Raw genomic sequence first — 18,687 nt, 5'->3', positions numbered from 1 at the left:
CGGATCATGTTTCACAGGGTAAACATTTTGTCGTTTACATTTTTTGTGTGATAAAAATATTAACTACATAAGAAAAGTGCATTTCTCCAAACGGGAGATTTAGATCTGTATTTGCATATATCTCTCATCAGCTAACCGTAGGTCGCACGAGTGGAAAAGAAGGGAGAATAAATCTTATAATGCAGTAACAGTCAAATTGTCTGCAAACCTCAGCTATAAACACATGGCTCCCTGGGTGGCGCGCAGAAGGTTTGGAAAGGGGGACTCCCTACAGATGAAGCCATCACTTGGAATGTTTTTTGATTGTGATGTTTTTTGCAACTTCAGTGGCAAAATGCAGTTTGAAAACTTTTTAACTTGAACCTTCCTCCACGCCAGCAAACATTGAACATATGCCACAATACAGCAGCTGCTGTTGTACCTCGGATCCGGGATTTCCACTCAGGATGGCACCACCATCCTCTCGCGGAAGAAGTTGCAGAGGCAGTACGCAACTGCTATGGCAAGGAGGAACTGCCTGGGCTCCACTCCAGCTGCTGCAGACCTCGAAAGGGCAGGCACACACGTGACCTAGCAAATAGTGACAAATAGATAAATCAATTCGTTCCAGAATAGCTGTTGTTATCTTAACACCTGTCGTGTCCGACTGGTCATGCTCTAGTGTTTCCAGAATATGTGTTTCCAGGGGGGCTGGCTTCCACACTCACTCCACACCCATCCATCACAGGTGTCACCAATCAAGTGAGCCAGCTAATAAAAGTAGATCTACCCTAGGCCAGTCCCAGAGTATAACACCATGGTGTCTGTGTGCTTATTCTAACTGTATGGGGGCCTAGGTCCCCCACTCTTACATTGGAGACGAGTGAGAACTGCCCAGTGTGTAGGAATGCTGCGTGGAGGGTGAAAGAATGAACCATGCACCCCCACCAGCCTGTGGCCATCTGCAATGCGAGGATGATGGTTCTCGCATTGGTGGTGCACCTGCACCCTCAGTTCAGCAGAGGGCGCTGTAACGTTGGGCCTCAGGCCAACATCATACAAATGATTGACACAGACATCAGGAGAATTAGTGCAGTAACTAACCACGAGCACGTGCACCCGGGCCCTTTTATTGGCGGGGCCACATCACTCATGACACCCGTGATGGATGGGTTTGGGGGTGCAAGTGTGTTCAGCCCTTGAGGGAGTGGCTGGGAGTACGGCTTCCTGCGGAGCACTAGAACCTGTCCCGCAGGACACTATATTCCTTCCCAACTTTATTGAAGAACAACAAAAACGTTAGTCCAACCTGTGGGGACAAACAAACAACAGTGGCGGCTGGTCCATTAGGGGCGTTGGGGCAGCGCCCCACAAAAGAATCGGCCAGTGAACACTACAGGATGGAATGTAAACAGACGAATTGACAGGCTCAGCTTACAATTCGTCTGTTTACATTTCCGGGCCGCCGGTGCGCTTCAATGCCAGTGAAAGTGCGCTGTGCGCATGTCACGCACAGCGCATGCAGGCAGAGACGAGCAGGAGTTAAAAAGATGGTCTGCGCATGTGAGCGAGGAGCAAAGCCCCTCGCTCACATTCACAAACCATTAGGTTTGCTGCGCATGCCCTGTTTAGAGCAGGAGTTTGTAGATAGGCTCCTGCTCGGGCGGTGATGCGTTTTACGCAAAGTTGACCCATGCCCAATTAAATACCAGGAAATTAAAGAAGGTTCAGCTGCCCGGCCCCCCAGTCTCCTGATTGGCAAATGAAAAGAGCGGGGAGAAGTTACTTCCACCACGTTGCAGAGACGTGATGCGACCGTCGGGACCGGAGCGGAGGAGAATCAGGAGATGCCTGCCTGGTAAGTTCTTTAATTCATTAAATTAACCCCCCCCCCTCCCAGCGCGTACCCCCCTCCCCCCGCGTGTACCCCCCTCCTTCCCCCTCTCATGCCGGCCGCGCCTGCCCAAATGCTTTTTTTTATTATGGTCATGGTGTCTCTTCACTTCTGGAGTTCGGTATGTGGGATAATACAATGCGCTTTTGTAAAGCGCACTTTTCCCTGGGGGCCTCTCAGCGCTATTGACTCCAGATATTTACTGTAATCCAATCCAACTCAGTAGTTTAATTTATCGACCCGGAGAGGATGAAAGTTGCCACAGAGGGATTCACATTTGTTTTCATGCATGCGGGTTTAAGCCCAAATCTGCTCAGGCAATGCATTAGTCCACTGAAGGCTTGGCTCACAACAGAATACTCTTACTCATAAAATATTAAATAGAAAAGATAGCCTGAGTTTGGATTCTTGACCAGTGCTGATTATTTTGAACATTCTGTAAAGCAAATAAAGAGAGGTCTGTGTAATAATTGTTAATCTGTGTGCTCCAGAATATATGCTTGTTTAAATGTGAATAGAGGAATTTTGAGACAGTTATGTCATTCCGAGTGAATAGCATATTTCTGCGGCTGTTCCAAAATTAGAACCATTTATTATATCCATAGGTATCCTTCGAACATTTACATGCCACATGGCGAGGATATTAGCGCAGTCGTTTAAAGGCTCCCGCAGTTTCTAGTAGAAGGTATTAACATTTTTGTAGCTGTATAAAGTTGCTTCTTATGGAAATCTGTGTGATACTTTTAGTATGAACTGCAGTCTGTAGATACCATTACGCCATCATTCTGAGTCGCCACTACCACTATAAAAATCACCATGGGATATTCCACGTGCTGTGTTTGCGTTGGTGTCTGAATTTTCCTGCTTAGATGAATGATAGCCTGCATCATCGGAGTTTCCATGCCCCGTTACAAAATATATTCCCTCCATTCGGCCAATTTTCCCTGTTCAAAATTCATCAGATTTTTCTCGGCCAAATCTGCACATGGAAAATTAATGATAGTGAGCACCCAGATTCTGGCTACTTTTATAGAACAACCTGCTTTTATGTTTACAGCGGCCACAGTTGACAACCGCCATATGAAATGAACTCAGTTGTCTGAAGGCAGGTAACGCAGCTACAGTTGCTTTGCAAACCGAAGAGGGTATTTACAAGCGAAGCATAGCATTAAAACGTAACTTAATTTGAAAAAAATTAAATCTTTAAAACAATGATAATAAACAATCACGAACAGTCTTAACAGAAACACTGAACACGATGTACAATGCTCTGTGTGCACTCTATTTGGCTAGATAAAGTGCCCTTTTGACCCCGCAACCATACTCTAAATCAAACTGAATAGGCTCCCCTTTTGTATTATTTTATGAAAATATTTGGTCACATACCTAAATGCCTGACTTCAGTGTCGCATCTGGCCAAAGTTTGGCCACTCAGGGGCGTAACACAGGCCCCCGCAGCCCCCGCGGCGCGGGGGGCCCCCACTCTCCAGAGGCCCCCTCACTCCAAGCGGAGGGAGACGGCTGCGCCTGCAAGCAAGCCTCTTCAGCCTCCCCAAGTCCCCATAAATTAAACTGTGCGCGCACACCACGGTGACGGCATCTAAGCCTCTGAGTCTTCCCTCTCTTTCGGTCTCGATCCTCAGTTAGTGAAAACCGAGACTTCAAGAAACGGGTATTACCCTCTCTTTCCTCCTTTCGTTTATTTGCTCCCCTGTGAAATGGATCCAAAAAAGAATACAATTTTTACATATTACATATTTATTTTGTGCACAGAAATCTATAGCCATGATTTAGTCAATTTTCTTTATCATGCTAAGCGATCTTTGTAAACTCTCACATGAAGATTGTAATTGTGTTTTCATATTAGAATCCGCATAATTCCTTTATCAAATGTACATTATGTTTGTATTACTCTTTGAATCTTCTACGTTGAAACTGTCTCAGTTTACATGCTGTTATCCAACTCCGCCTTTCATACTTTGATATTACTCAGCAATGCATTCTCTTATGAAGCTCTGTGGTTATACTGAATAAGCAGCTACCTATGTTATATGACATCTCTTTATTAATGTAATAACTGCACTTTCACAATTGCTTTCTTAACCTTACTTTCTCAAATTTGCTTGAAAATGCACAATTTTTCCACTCTTTTTTTCCAAAATGTTACCCCCTTAGGTTGTCCATGATAGCTCGCTCGCAGCGTTGCAGTATGACAATTTTACGCCCCCCCCACTTTCAAATTTCACCAGCCGCCACTGACAAACAATGAACTAAACACCACAGGGTCCATCAGTCTTCTGAGACAGGTGGCAGGAAGACGTCAGACGTGGGCTGATTACTGCCTGCAGCAGGAGCTTCTCGGCTGGCACTTGTAGTTTAACCTGAAGGGTTCAGGACTAACCCTGGGCGAGACACTACGCTTCGCCCACGTAGTGTACGTAGCGCTGCCTGCTTCGCAGTTTTCGAAGTAGGCGAAGCAGGCTAGCGCTACGCACACCCAGGGCGAAGCGTAGCTGCCTGCCGCTACCACCCGCCTCCCGCCCGCCCTCCTTTTAAATCAAACCCCCGCAATTTCAATAAATATTAAATTAAAGCAACTTACCTGAAACGCGACGTCTCCGGGGCTCCCTCTTCCATTTCAAACTTCTTCTGACTAATGCGCATGCGCGGACGCCCGCGCATGCGCATTTCTCGCAAGAAATGCGCATGCGCGGGCTTCCGCGCATGCGCATTTGTCAGAAGTAGTTTGAAATGGAAGAGGGAGCCCCGGAGACGCCGCGTTTCAGGTAAGTTTCTTTAATTTAATATTTATTGAAATTGCGGGGGTTTGATTTAAAAGGAGGGCGGGCGGGAGGCGGGTGGCGCGTAGTGGGGCTACGCGAAGCACGTAGTGTGCGTAGATTTGGGCACACTACGTGCTGCTTCACGTAGCCCCACTACGCCCACTACGCCCACCCTTATTCAGGACACGACCGCTGGCTTGGAGACGTCCGCTGCATACCGTCAGTTCACTTGTGATGACATGTCTTGCATGGCTTCCCTTTTGTTGACGTCGGTGATGGTCTGTGGTGAATTCAAACAGTTCTTTCAATGGGATGCGTCATGAGCATGGATAGAGTTCATAGTGACGGTTTGTGGAGGTGTTGCCTGATCAATTGTCTCTGTGGAACCTTTTGGCTGCAACCGATGACCCGTCGGTGGGGCAAAGTCTCTCTTCACTCTCCCGCCTGGGGAGGCCCGTTGTCGGGGTTGCTGCGGGACTGCAGGATGGCTACGATGGGCCTCTGTGTGCCGACTGGAGGCAGATGCAGGACCACCGAGGAGCCATTACTTGGTTGCACGCACAACCCTCTAGGGTGGTGGTGTCTTGGCCGATACATGCTCTCGCGGTTGCGGTTCAGGGGTATGCCCGGTTCACAGGTAGTCTCTGGTCTCTTTTCTCGGCTGGTGTGGCAACAGCGTGGGACTCCAGTCCATCCATACTCTGGGAGTGGTGTTTGATGCATGTCCTGATGGCTGGCGTGATGGCAGTTGCCAGCCATGGGCTGACTCGGGATGACAGGCGGTGGTGACTTGCTGGGAGAGTTGGATGTCAGGAGGGACTTGACAGCCATGTGCCTCCGCCTTGCTGATGTTGAGTTTCAATGGTGGCGTGACACATAGAGTGTGTGGATCCTTTCTTGCCTGGCTTGGGGCCACTGCTTACTCCATCTTGAGGTGGTGTGAGGAAAGACTCTAGGTGCTAATCTTCACCCATGGCATCTGCAGTCAGGAGCATGGATGCCATTTGCCTTAGACAGCTGACACTCTGGGATGGACGTTCGCCTGGGGAAGCGTTGGGATGAGACTCGGTATGCGTCTGCTGCAGCTTATGTTCGGTTCTCCGGTGAGGCTATATCCAGGGACGCCGGTTGATGCTCACCTGGGGAAGCGCTGGGATGAGACCCGGTTTGCGCTTGCTGCGGCTTATGTTTGGTTCTCCCGTGAGGCTATATCCAGGGACACCGGTCCACCTTGGTGGCTGTCTGGCATGTCAGGGTGTGCTTTTGGCTTGCTGTGTGAGTCCTCGGTCTTCTTTTGTTGTTGGTCTGTTCAGCCCACCTGTGTTCATCCGGTCTTCGGGGTGACAGGGCTGTCACTCTCTTCTTTCTGCAAGGGCATTGCGCTTGGACCTCGAGGTGGCGCCAGCTTCCGCCTTCGTTTCGGGGGGCTTGTCCGGACTGGTCAGTTGGGGTGACGTGCTCCTTGCTTGCTGGGGGATGTATGTAATTACATCGCATAGTAATACCACGCATGCCATTACAACGCGGGTATTACTACGCGATGTCAATGACTACAAGACCCGCCGACACTACCCTAAAACACAACACGACACACGCACACTACAGCACTACCCTAATCCCTAACGCACTTCACTACTCAAACTCTACTACACTACCCTAAACCACTACACTACATAAACTCTACATTACCCTAAACCCTAAAACACTACTACACTACCCTAAACTCTAAAACACTACACTACGCAAACACTACTACACTACCCTAAACCCTAAAACACTAATCTACCCTAAACCCTAAAACACTACACTACACAAACACTACCCTAAGCCGTAAAACACTACACAAACACTACTACTCTACCCTAAACCCTAAAAAACGACACTATCATTTACCCCTAAAATACAACACTACGCAAACACTACAACACTACCCTAAACCCTAAAACACTACACTACCCTAAACCCTACAACACTACACTACACAAACCCTACACTACCCTAAACCACTACACTACGCAAACACTACTACTCTACCCTAAACCCTAAAAAACTACACTAGCCTAAACCCTAAAACACTACACTACACAAACACTACTACACTACCCTAAACCCTAAATCACTACACTACACAAACACTACAACACTACCCTAAACCCTGAATCACTACAACAATACCCTAAACCCTAATACACTACATTACACTACAAAAAAACACACTAACACGTTAAAAAAAAACCACACAGAACACTACTTTCACACTACCCTAAACCCAAAAAATTAACCCCCACCCCAAGCGCAAACCCCCTTACCTCTCTCCTCTCCAGCGTCGCCGTTGGATCCTACTTCCTCCTTCCTGCTTGCTTCACGTCGTTGTGAGGAAACAGCCTGAGTTTCCTCACAACGTCTTGGATAGCCGCCGCCGCCACATTACATCGCATGCGTTGTAAAAGCGCATGCGATGTAATGGTATGCGTGGTTTTACCACGTGTTGTAACATCGCATACATTGTAACGCATGCGATTTAATAGCAACGCGTGGTAAAACCTGCGTTGTAATGGCTGTTCCCCTTGCTGGGCGACGTGACATCCGGGCACGTGTCGCCAGTTGTCAGAGCGCCTGCTGCTGTGGCGGGCTGCCACTTGGAGTGTGTGACTCCTCTCTTGCCTGTCGCGGGTCACTGCCAACCCCGTCCTGAGGCGGTGCGAGGGAGGACACTCTGTGTTGCCTTCGACCCACTGCGGGGCTTCGATGGGGCGGTGGAGACGTGGACGCTCTCCTACCTGTGTTCAGAAGTGCTTCTTTGTGGAGATGTCTCTGTCTCCTGGGTGCTTTCTTGTGCGTCAGGTTCACTGGCGCTGCCTTCTGCGCGCTTCTGACATAGTGCACCCCGTTAAGTGTTCACATTGCCGCTGACTATTTCTCCTGTGCCACTGTGACTTTTGGCTGTGCCGGACATTTGCTGAGTCTTGGTGGGTGTCCTTGCTGCTTTCACTTGCAGGGTGCAGAGGGCCACTCTCTGAGCATTCTCCTCTACGGTCGCATCTTGATGTGCCTGGTGCAGTCCGTCACAGCCACTGGGTGTAAGCCAGCAGTCTTTCTTGTGGTGGCGGTGCACACTCAGGGATTTGTTGACTACTGTTGCTGGCTGGTTAGCAGGATGTTGTGCTGTGCTCTGGTACCACTGCTCTGTAGTGACATTGGCGCGGTGGGCAGTCAGTGTGCTGGGCTGCTCTTTGGTCGTGCAGGTGTGGATCCTCTTGCTAGAACCCATTTAATATATTTTCTTATGCAGATTCTGCCTCTCCCAGCAGGATGGCGATGCATCAGGGCTTATCTTCCAGCCTACATTGCTGCCGGGACCTACGGCAGAGGGGCACAGCTGGCTCTTGCTCTGGCCAGGCAGTACGACCGCACGTCAGCGTGTTGCTCTTGTGGAGCCGCCAGGTGGCGCTGCAGTCGTCAGGGTGGCTTGCCTTGATTGTTCCAGGTTCAGGGTGCTGGACGACCTGGTGCAGGGGTCAGTGCAGTGCTAACACGTGGGGCTGCTTGTGTGTGGGTAGATGCACATTCGGTGTGGAATGTTGGCCACTAGGTGGTGCTGACACCAATGCTGGCATGTAGGCTGCTCTTGGTCCTGGGCGTTACCGGGTGCAGTCAGTATTCTGCTGGCTTACGTGCTGATGTGTAGCCTACGTGGTGTGGGCCCTCGACCACTATGCGGCACTGTCGTAATCCTCTGGGCCGCGGTAACTTTCTTGCTGCTTTCTGAGAATCGATGCAATGATTCTTGTGCTGGCCAGGGAACAACTTTATCTTACAGTGTGTTGCTGGCACGCGGCCGCTAGGTGGCGCTGTGGCCCTTCCCCTGCTCGGGTCAGGCCAGCCGCTGGCTTTTACAAATTCCCGGCAGCTTCTATCCCTTCACTGCGGGTGAGTGTCTCCGCTCACAATGTTTCGGTGCCGGCGAGACGACAGGCAGCAATCCAGCACCGCCTGAGCCCTGATCTGTTGAGGCTGCTGACGCGCTGGAAGTTAAAGTCTTGGCAGGTGGGTGCGAGCGGGGCCGGCGGGCATGGCAGGCGCTGCTTCGTGGCAGGGTCGCAGGCTCTCTAGCCACTGCGGGCTGTTTGCTGTGCTAGCATGGGGGCTTGCCTGCTGGAACAGCCTTGTGCTTTGGCTTGCTGCCTGGTTACCTTCACATTGGGCGGCCTCGCTGGATTCTCAGCATTCGGGTCATTGTCTACACCGGAATCGCCCGTTCACTCTCTTCCACTTCTGGCATCAGGGGAATTGAGGCACGGCTGGGCGACGATTGTCGCTCCGTGGACTGCCAAGAGCGGCATCGCGCCAGATCACCACTTCAGTCACTGGTGGCCGTGGATATTGCCGTGGGGGGTGCCGCCTCTCAGGCACGTTTCCTTTTCTTTCCCCATAATGGATGATGAGGTGCTGAGCTGCGGGCACGCGTGGTCAACTATCCGCCTCATTGCCAGTGTAACGTTGGGCCTCAGGCCCACATCATACAAATGATTGGCCCAGACATCAGGAGAGTTAGTGCAGTAACTAACCATGAGCATGTGCACCCTGGCCCTTTTATTGGCGGGGCCACGTCACTCATGACACCCGTGATGGATGGGTGTGGGGGTGCAAGTGTGTCCAGCCCTCGAGGGAGTGGCTGGGAGTACGGCTTCCTGAGGAGCACTAGAACGTGTCCCGCAGAGCCTGGTGCCGTGCATCGCACTTTCATGGGAGCACAAAGAAATTGCCTGGAGAGACGGTTGACTGAGCACAGCAAGCTGCCTGGTAAGCATGCATACCTGCGGACAGGAGGGAGTGGCTGTCGCAGGTAGAGTAAGAGTGTTCTGTCGGCATCCCAGCTGTGTGAGAGCTGGTCAAAATGAGGCCGCTCTCTGCTCTGTATTGATGTGGGGCAGAGTTCGGCAGCCGTTGTTTTGAACTGCAATAAGACACTAGAGCAGGAGTAGGTGCCGATGCCCTACGGGACGTCTTCTGCTGCCTTCAGACAAGTGGCGGCCTTTGGAGATGGTGTCCTACCGCAAGTGAAGAGAGGGCGTGGTCAGGAGTGAGGAGGCATCCCTGGATGGGCCCGGCTCTCGCCGGGTAATGGAGATGAGGCCGTGAGGGAGAGGCCTCGTTGTGCCCATGGTACTATGTTACGGCAGCCCGGCCTAGTTACCTGGGGAGGGGGGAAAGGCCCGATAAAGAAAGAGAGGGAGAGTCCGATAAAGAAAGGGAGGGAGAGCGTGGAGCCAGTGGAAGCCTGCTGCGGCATCTAGCGGTAGCTCAGTACTACTCGCCAGGGCTTCACAAGTGACTTTAATGGAAGGCCGCCCTGTTGGCATTGTGATGACTCTGAAGAAAAAGAAAACAGTATTCACTCTGTCACTTAAATAAACCCCTTGATTGAAAGGGGATGAAGTCATAAGCAGAAAGGCGTGCAATATTAGTACGATGAGCTCTGAGGAATAGTGAGGACTGTCTGTGCGCCTCGCGTTGGGACAGGCAGGAGAAAGTATGGCCTGCAATGCCACCAAATTAACTATATTGGTCTAGGCCAGAGGTCTTCAAACCTTTGGATGCGGAGACCCCCTTGTCAACATTTTGAGGCGTAAGGACCCCCTCCTGACAAAAAATTCTAAACCTGTAGCCAGGGCTACTGGAATTATGAGGCAGGTGAGGACCAAATTACGCGACAGGCTTGACTAAATTGTGTGGGAAGAAAATGTAAATGAGGTTATGTGATGCCGCGTATTTTGGGATAGCATTGTTTCATTATTATGACATTTTTTACACACAGTAACACTAAGGAAAGATTTCACCCAATCAGTACCCGTTTATAACCAAAATACAGCAATGATCATCAGAAACATTTCTAGTCAACCTTTGTGAAGGGCCTTCCACTCTGCAGGAATACGTGCTGCCACATTAGAAGCTCACCTGGCCCTGGCCGGGAGAAGCAGGGTTCTCTTAAAACCCTGGCGGTTTTGTGCAGAGTTAAGCAGTTTACCCATGCAGCTTTCCTCTCACCCCCTCCCTTCCATCCCTCTCTCCTTTCCTAACCCCGGATCCCTCTCTCACTTTGCAGGCCATTTTCTTTCACTCCTTTTTACAATTTCTGAACTCTCCCCATTCAACCTCTCACTTCACCTTTAATCACCTCTTGCGATTCCGTCTTTTCACTGCCCTCATCTCTAACAGTCTTTTGCATTTATCTCATTTCCTCTTTGGCCCTGTAACCTCCTGTGCCCCCCAGCACTTCTCATTCACCTCGTCTCTCCATTCAAATTTTTGTCTATTTGTATCTTACACCTCTCCAGTCCCCCCATTCAACTTTCACACCTCACCTTTGGCTCACACTCAGTTCTTGTGTGTCGGCAATTCACATTTCTCCTCATCCCTGACCTCTTCAATCAAATTCTCTCACTCCCTTGCTGTCCTCTCTCATCCTCTCATCTCTCCTCACCAAGCATACAGGTCGGACCCGTATGCTCCTCTCGGCATGTGCCACTCTGCTTATTGTTCCCTAATTCAAGAAGGCATGAGTTGTCTGTCTCGCTGTTTTGATGCAGGCCGCGCAGTTATGGAACGTGCACCCTCCTGTGCTTCGCTCCACCAAGAATCTATTATTCTTTAGGAAGATATAAAAACCTTTCTCTATGCTCTGTAGGTCACCCCATTTGGCTGGTTCTCCTTCCCCTTCTGTGTTTCTCATTTGCCTTCAGGCAGCAGATGGTTATTAGCCCCAGGACATCTTTTGGTAACAGTAGAGCTCTACAAATGTAAATAATAATAGGCAGAAGCAGGGGATTCACTAGACCAGAACTTCGGAGGGGGGTGCTAACACTCCCAGCCAGGGCTGGTTCTAACACTGGTCGCACACCGTGCAACAGTGTTTTTTGATGCCCCACCCCCGTTTCCTCCTTCTCCATGAATTCCTACACTGCCACTCACCAACAATGCACCTCATCTCTCTATAGCACCTTTCTGACAAACATTTCATTTTTTTATAGCGCTACTCATAGTTTACTCACACTCATTTCTATGATCTGCATGGTACATTTTCAATGTAGCAGGCACATTAACCCTCTGCACTTTGTGGGTGACAAGAGTGCCCATGTGAGTGCACGGTGAGCGATGCAACAGTGTGAGAGTAGGGCAAGAGGAGTGACTGCCGGGTGAGTGAGGTGGCATATGAATTTACGTGCGGGTGCAAGTTCAGAATGGGATGAATGAATGTATGATTACTGATGGGCTTGTTTGATTGAGTTGCATATTGAGCAGTGAGGGGGACAGGTGAGTGAAGTGTCACATGAGTTCAGGGTGAGTAGTGTACTTGTGTGACTGCAGGGTGAGGTATAGGGTGAACAGCGCAAATGCATTGTGAGTGCAGAGTGGGATCTCTGACATATTATCGACAGACACATTATCGAACTACACAAATATCGCATCAAATATATCGACATCAAAAATATCGACATTGTATACTTATTTAAAAAACTACACTAATATCGACACTACAATATCGTAATACAATTATATCGATCACACAAATATCGCACACATTAATATCGCAATACTAAATATCGACATGAGTAAATAAATATGACACATGTCACAAATATCGATAACCAAAATATAGACATCAAGAATATCGTTTTTATAAAAAATATCGACTATTCTAACACTAATAAAACCAATATTTTAAACAACATAAAGACAATATTTTCCCAAAACATACATTTTTCAAATGAGATTCTACTTAAACATAAACATAACATTTATAGCGATCTCAATATTTAACAACATAATAAAAAAACACTGAAATAATTATCACATTGGCATTTCGAACACATTTAAAAAACATTCACTACACATTATAAACAATCTTTTTATATATAATGATTTAAAACTCTCCTCCTTTAAAACTAAATATACTCTTACTTAGCATTTTCTATAAAAGGAAACCAATTAACAAAAAAAAAATCAAACCATCCAATAGAAAGGCAACATACAGAAAACAACCAATAACATGGACATTACAAACGTTAAAGGCAGGGAAGGTCCCCTGGGACTATTTTAATACAACATCTTTATTGCTTCCCTTTAACCTTACTGAAAAACAGCAATTAATGTCCATGAAAGATGCTACATATTCATTGTTACATATTGAAAAATTTGAACCTTTACCTTTCTCTGTAGCGGAATTGGATACAGGCGTGTGGTTATTACATGGGTTGATCACTCTCCCATTCGCGCTTTTCAAGTTTACGTCCTGTATAAAAAACTATGCTCTGGGTAGATATGAACAGCTGAGCACCGCTTTCATACATGATGTTTGGTCCCTCCCTTTTATGTATAGATGTACAAGGGACGGTACTGAGGTTTCTCTGACAGGTGAAGAATGTACAACGACACCTGATCATTCTGTAGTATATAGACACATTCAATTACACAGTGCATACAATGTACAAACTCCAAATTTGGCCTGCGTCATGAAAGGTATCCCAGTGCCAGTGATTACGCCATCTTTCACGCTGCTTGCAAACGGTAGTTATTTAATTCTGAACAATGAAGCTTGCTGCGGGATGTTAGTGGGAATCCCTTACATAGTGACTGTATCGCAGAGACTTGTGTGCTGCAATAATGTTCTATTTCCACCCCCGCATGGGCTGCTGGATGTTTCCATCTGGCCTTAGATTCCAACCTTGAAAGCAGAGTTCAACAAAATGAGCAGAATAAAGGCGCTATTGTCCAAAAAGGAGGTGCCATTGACTTCCTCCGGTGAAACATTTGTCCTTCACGTTGCAAATACGCGTACTGAGGTACAGGCGCTTTTGAATACTGACCTCCCCCTACATTTTGGTGCTTTGATCCAAACAATTTTCAATTCCTCGTCCACGACTGGCCTAGCTCATTTTTTTAAGCTTGTGGGCTCGGGCCTCGTGACCTCTTTCCAAACTATTTGTGGTGTGATTGCGGCATTTTTTCACTCTATTTTCTCGAGCATCTTTGGAGGTGTCCCGCTGATTCTGGCGCTTGTGGCAGGAGTGCTGCTTTTACTTTTCATACTGCGAAATGGCTGCTCTTTCTGTGCCACACGACAACCTGTCCCGTCTGCATCTTCTCCGTGACAGGATGCTTGAATATTATGGTACGCTACCATTGGCGACTTTGAGCCTGGCGTATGGATTATCCTTCCGGTATTCCTACTTCACCTGCGTACAGCCAGTCTTTCACTGCCTAGATTGTCCCTTTGAATGGCCTTTGGATTTGTGCTTAACCAACATGGTGTCTCCGGTGCCGGATTATGATCGACTGATGAGGCCCTTAGTGTCTCACGAGTTTGCCTGTTCTGGTGTTCGGATTATGGCCTGTGGTGCGGCGCATGGTATCCTGGGTAATTGGGACATCGCAAGAGCAGCCTATAATTTCTTGAATATGAGCTATCTGGAGGAACAATTGGGTTGCCCTCTGATTGTGCTAGAGGCTCCGCTCATTGAAGAACATGTATGTTCCTTTTCTTTGATTAATTGGATGGCTGAAACTTTTCATGGCTCTGCAAACGATTTCTTGTTGGAAGCAGTGGCCACGTATGCTGCATATACGTTCATGGATTGAGTAAACTGTGGTCCTCTATGTTTTTTCTCCCGTGCCTTTGGACTGCTGTCCACATAAACAATTTTTAATTTTTCCCATCACATGTTTGTGGTTTTTTTCTCCCCTTTTCGATTTTCATGTTTTCTACTTTTGCCTGAACTATAAATTGTTTATTAATTGAATACACCTTGTTCTGCTCTGTCGAAACTGAACTTTGCATTCTCTTTTTTCTTGCCTACTGTATAGTGCTTCCATCAAGGGGGCATGTAGTGAGGACTCCCTTAATACGTACATACATTGTGAAGTTAGCATAACCGCGTTAGATGTTAGAAATCCATCTTGCCGCTTTTGCGCACGACACTGCGTTTACATGTTATTGCTTAAACAAACTGCTGACTCGAGCTTTGCCTCACACGGAAGCAATCTGTTATTACCATCCCGAGCTCTGCGCATGGACCTTGGTCTGTACATGGCGTGACAAAACAGTCTGGGTCGTTAGACAAAGCATGTTTTCCACTCCAGGTTGATCGACCCACTATTTAGCCATAACACACAGGCAGCTGCGAATACCTGAAAGTTGGTGCTTTTAATAATGCACACATCATGTTTAATATTCAGACCGAAGAGGAGCCTTCCTGCGAGAAGACTCCTGATGCTCCTGTGATGTGATTTCACTAAGCTGATCTTTGAGGTATGGGGTCCCCTATTGAAGCCTAAGAGACCTTCTATTAGCATAATAATAATATTAGCTTCTTAGTAAAGGGAAGGTGATATTATCCACTGTCATTATAATATGATCACCCCTTTTATATTCTATGGTATTGTAACGAAGCTGATGGTTTTGATTTTAATCATTTGTCTGCTTGTATTAGCCAACCTACTGCATTTTAGGACACGTGGTCTATAAAAATAAACTCTTTTTATTTTCCCCGTGTCTCTGTTGATTCTTCTTGTGGACTGATGTGAGAATAATATACGGACAGGTATTTCGGATTCCCACCATTCCTGAGAGGATACTGAGTCGCTAGTTCTGTGTTGTCTTTTCATTGTGATTTCTGAGCCTAATCTCGGATAACGAATGGGACACTAATACTAGCCAGAGACTGGGTTCTGGGTTCTGAGGTGAGTTTCTGGTACACCACAATTGACTGAGTTGGCAGTATGTGCTGGACACTGAACTAAATTAATTTACTATTCCCACTCCAGTCTATATTAAATTAAAATAAGTGCTGGACACTGAACTTAATTAATTTACTATTCTCACTCCAACCTATATTTAATTAGAGTATGTGCTGGACACTGAACTGAAATAATTTACTATTCCCACTCCAATCTATATTTTAGTAAAATAAGTGCTGGACACTGAACTTAATTAATTTACTATTCTCACTCCCAACTATATTAAATTACAGTAGGTGCTGGACAATGAACGTAATTAATTTACTATTCCCACTCCACTCTATATTTAATTAAGATAAGTGCTGGACACTGAACTTAATTAATTTACTATTCTCACTCCAACCTATATTAAATTAGGGTAGGTGCTGGACACTGAACTAAATTAATTTACTATTCCCACTCCAGTCTATATTAAATTAAAATAAGTGCTGGACACTGAACTTAATTAATTTACTATTCTCACTCCAACCTATATTTAATTAGAGTATGTGCTGGACACTGAACTGAATTAATTTACTATTCCCACTCCAATCAATATTTTAGTAAGATAAGTGCTGGACACTGAACTTAATTAATTTACTATTCTCACTCCCAACTATATTAAATTACAGTAGGTGCTGGACAATGAACTTAATTAATTTACTATTCCCACTCCACTCTATATTTAATTAAGATAAGTGCTGGACACTGAACTTAATTAATTTACTATTCTCACTCCAACCTATATTAAATTAGGATAGGTGCTGGACACTGAACTAAATTAATTTACTATTCCCACTCCAGTCTATATTAAATTAAAATAAGTGCTGGACAGTGAACTTAATTAATTTACTATTCTCACTCCAACCTATATTAAATTAGGGTAGGTGCTGGACACTGAACTAAATTAATTTACTATTCCCACTCCAGTCTATATTAAATTAAAATAAGTGCTGGACACTGAACTTAATTAATTTACTATTCTCACTCCAACCTATATTTAATTAGAGTATGTGCTGGACACTGAACTGAATTAATTTACTATTCCCACTCCAATCAATATTTTAGTAAGATAAGTGCTGGACACTGAACTTAATTAATTTACTATTCTCACTCCCAACTATATTAAATTACAGTAGGTGCTGGACAATGAACTTAATTAATTTACTATTCCCACTCCACTCTATATTTAATTAAGATAAGTGCTGGACACTGAACTAAATTAATTTACTATTCTCACTCCAACCTATATTAAATTAGGGTAGGTGCTGGACACTGAACTAAATTAATTTACTATTCCCACTCCAGTCTATATTAAATTAAAATAAGTGCTGGACAGTGAACTTAATTAATTTACTATTCTCACTCCAACCTATATTTAATTAGAGTATGTGCTGGACACTGAACTAAATTAATATAATATTCCCACTCCAATCTACATTTAATTAAGATAAGTGCTGGACACTGAACTTCTTAATTTACTATTCTCAATAAAAACTATATTAAATTACAGTAGGTGCTGGACAATGAACTGAATACATTTACTATTCCCACTCCAATCTATATTTAATTAAGATAAGTGCTGCACACTGAACTTAATTAATTTACTATTCTCACTCCAACCTATATTAAATTAGGGTAGGTGCTGGACACTGAACTAAATTAATTTACTATTCCCACTCCAGTCTATATTAAATTCAAATAAGTGCTGGACAGTGAACTTAATTAATTTACTATTCTCACTCCAACCTATATTAAATTAGGGTAGGTGCTGGACACTGAACTAAATTAATTTACTATTCCCACTCCAGTCTATATTAAATTAAAATAAGTGCTGGACACTGAACTTAATTAATTTACTATTCTCACTCCAACCTATATTTAATTAGAGTATGTGCTGGACACTGAACTGAATTAATTTACTATTCCCACTCCAATCTATATTTTAGTAAGATAAGTGCTGGACACTGAACTTAATTAATTTACTATTCTCACTCCCAACTATATTAAATTACAGTAGGTGCTGGACAATGAACTTAATTAATTTACTATTCCCACTCCACTCTATATTTAATTAAGATAAGTGCTGGACACTGAACTAAATTAATTTACTATTCTCACTCCAACCTATATTAAATTAGGGTAGGTGCTGGACACTGAACTAAATTAATTTACTATTCCCACTCCAGTCTATATTAAATTAAAATAAGTGCTGGACAGTGAACTTAATTAATTTACTATTCTCACTCCAACCTATATTTAATTAGAGTATGTGCTGGACACTGAACTAAATTAATATAATATTCCCACTCCAATCTACATTTAATTAAGATAAGTGCTGGACACTGAACTTATTAATTTACTATTCTCAATAAAAACTATATTAAATTACAGTAGGTGCTGGACAATGAACTGAATACATTTACTATTCCCACTCCAATCTATATTTAATTAAGATAAGTGCTGCACACTGAACTTAATTAATTTACTATTCTCACTCCAACCTATATTAAATTAGGGTAGGTGCTGGACACTGAACTAAATTAATTTACTATTCCCACTCCAGTCTATATTAAATTCAAATAAGTGCTGGACACTTAACTTAATGAATTTCCTATTCTCACTCCAACCTATATTTAATTACAGTATGTGCTGGACACTGAACTAAATTAATTTACTATTCCCACTCCATTCTATATTAAATTAAAATAAGTGCTGGACAGTGAACTTAATTAATTTAATACTCTGACTGAAATCTATATTTAATTATGGGATTAGTTAAATTCAAAAATAAATTTAAAATTTCTAAATATTAATATTTTAGAAATTAACAATATATAAACATGTTAAATTAACTTCCCACCCTTATCCCCTATAACCCAACATTCCGCTCCTACAATTATTTGTAACATTCTAAAAAAAAATTACAATTTCTAAATTAATTTTTTTTAAAATTAACAGATATATAAACATTTTACAACACTTCCCACCCTTATCCGCTATCAACCAACATCCCGCAGCGAAATATATTTGTAAAAATCGAAAATTTATTTCATATTTATAAATTTTTAAAAAAAATAATTAACAAATATATAAAAAAATTTTTAAAAAATCCCACCCTTATCCCCTATAAACCAACATCCCGCTCCTAAAATTTTATTTAAACTTCAAAATTTAATTTACAATTTCTAAATTAATGTTTTTGTTTTAAATTAAATAATATATAAACATTTGTAAAACACTTCCCACCCTTAT

General features: G+C 44.6%; 1 protein-coding gene across 1 annotated transcript in view; it reads right to left on the bottom strand.

Moving 5' to 3' along the window:
- Nucleotides 1–18,687, bottom strand: part of CNR2 (cannabinoid receptor 2) — a 94,182-nt gene that overhangs the window by 28,426 nt on the left and 47,069 nt on the right. The gene's annotated exons all lie outside the window — the stretch shown is intronic.

This window comes from Triturus cristatus, chromosome 3_2 (genome assembly GCF_964204655.1).
Source record: "Triturus cristatus chromosome 3_2, aTriCri1.1, whole genome shotgun sequence".
NCBI lineage: Eukaryota > Metazoa > Chordata > Amphibia > Caudata > Salamandridae > Triturus > Triturus cristatus.
The sequence above is the reverse complement of the archived record's forward strand: the minus strand, read 5'-3'. Positions and strand labels throughout refer to the sequence as shown.